Below are 2,248 nucleotides of genomic sequence, written 5' to 3'. Positions count from 1 at the left end.
ACTAGAGAAAACTGCCACCCACAAATCACCTACCAAAGTAAATATAAATACAGTATGATTCTAATTTTCTTTCATACAATCCCAGACAACCCCAAATAACTTTATAAATGCCTTATAAAAAAGGAATTTAAAAAGTTATCAAAACTATTTAAAATATTTAAATGCAGAGTGGTCAAATTTCCTTCAATCAGGCCAGAAATCATCACAAAAATTATGATCACAGTTACAAGCAGAATGAGTGGAATACTTAAATTTAGGACAACCAACCCCATGTAACTTTTAAAAATGCAATCATTTACTCAAATATACTGTAACTAGAAATTATAGGAATACAGGAAGTAAAAATAAGCTTGCGAGTGAAATTTCCAGAAGCTCATGGAAACCATCCCATCCCATATTGCAAATGCAAAAGGAAAAACAGTTCTCATAGAATTAAGAGTACTCTGGTCATTGTTGTTCGTTTGGTCCTGCAAGGTGTTAACCACCTTCACTTCCCGTATCTCAAAATTAGCCACAGGAGGAGCAAGTGGATCTTGTTCATTATGAGGACTGGTTGGCTTTTCAGGTACGTTGGATCCTCTTCGATTAGGAGGTCTCAGGAGGAACAAGATCACTGCAGTCACCAATCAGGCCATCAAGATCATAGTAGCGCTGATGCCATTATCATCACAGGGTCCTGGTCATTCTTGCAGGCATCTGTCTCTGTGTAGCAGAGTTGGGGCTGCCACAACAGACTGGTCAGCCTTCTCATCGCATATTCATGAGAACAAACATGTTCATGAGGATCAAGCCCACTTTCTGCCATGATTACCCAGCTTGATTTTACTTGACTGTTTAAATACATCTGGAGGCTGGGAAGTCCAAGATCAGGGAATTGGCAGATCTGGTGTCTGAAGAGGACTCGCTGTCTGGTTTATAGATGGTGCCTTCTCACTGTGTCCTCATAGAGTGGAAGGGGCTGTCTTTTTTATGTTTTAGATATATCTTTTCTATGTAACATATTGCTGAAAAATTTATTTTAATCCAAACTGATAGCCTGTGTTTAGATGGGCATAATTAGTCTATGGTTATTCACTGCGACTGAGGACATTTTGAGCTTATTTCATTACCTTACAGTCTATACGCCATGCCTTTGTTTCACCCCCTACCTGCTCACCTGCTCTCTCTCTCTTTTTTTTTTTTTTTTTGCCTTCCATTGCATTATCTTATTTCCCTTCCCTTTCTTTTACTGATATGGCAAATATCCATTCTATTCTAATTGTGTTGTTTACATTTACAATTTTAACAAAATACCTAATTTTATGTTTTTCCATAAAACTTTAAAGTTGATCATCCTTCTTTCCTTCTCCAAAACAAGATACATACTTAAGCATGTGTAACTTTCTCCAAGATTTGCATTTCCAGAATCTGTTATTGTTGTCTACTCTTTTAGACATACCTTATTTAAAATCCTAAATATAGTTACTACTATTGTTTGTAGTTTGAGCTTATTGAGCTCTATCAGTATACTTCTTTGCTTAAAATATTTAATTTCCAATCTTTCCTTCTTGTTGAAGTTAATCTTTTGAAGTAGTTCTGTGTAGGGGAGAGCACTCAGTCTTTATAAGCTTGCGTTCAGAAAGTGGCTATGTATTTTAGTTGGGCAGTTATTTTCTTTCAGCACTTTTACACTGTGATTGCTACTGACATTTATTGTTTTTGAAGATAAAAATAGCCTGACACTTTTTGCATTCTTTGGTTGCCTTTAAGCTTGATCTTTATTATTGATGTACAGTTTCATTTTTACCCTGCTTGGCACATGTTATGCTCTTGCCAGTCTGTTAATTCAAGTCTTTAGTTCTGGAAAATTCTTTACCAGGATCTATTTCAATGATGCCAGTTGACAACAGAAATCCAGAGTGTGGATGTAGGAGGAAAGCCCGGGGAGTGTAGTGACAGGGAAGCCAAGAAAGCGTTTCCAGAAGGAGAGGAGAGTCATCTGGATCAAATGCTGCTAATGGTCTATGAGGAGTGGAATGGAAACCAGCAGCTGGCTGAGAGGAAGGTGGCTGGGTCATCTCTTGCCCCAGGCTTGAGAGGGGAAGGCTTGAGGGTCTCCATCCTTGGCTTTGACTGGGCACCCCCAGGACTGTCTAGAGCCCCATCCCTGTTTGGAACCTGACACTCAGCTTGGAGGAGAGGTCTGCATGCCCTGTAGCCTGTGTGAGACCCAGGCTGCACTGAGCCTCTTGGCAACATCAGGCCTGAG

The 2,248-nt window shown here is 39.3% G+C and overlaps 1 pseudogene; it reads right to left on the bottom strand.

Annotated features, from left to right (window-relative positions):
* LOC129490071 (small integral membrane protein 14-like) lies at positions 1-1,917 on the bottom strand (annotated as a pseudogene).
* Positions 1,918-2,248: the final 331 nt, after the last annotated feature.

Source organism: Symphalangus syndactylus, chromosome 9 (genome assembly GCF_028878055.3).
Source record: "Symphalangus syndactylus isolate Jambi chromosome 9, NHGRI_mSymSyn1-v2.1_pri, whole genome shotgun sequence".
Taxonomy (NCBI): Eukaryota; Metazoa; Chordata; class Mammalia; order Primates; family Hylobatidae; genus Symphalangus; species Symphalangus syndactylus.
This window is presented reverse-complemented; position numbering and strand designations above follow the sequence as displayed.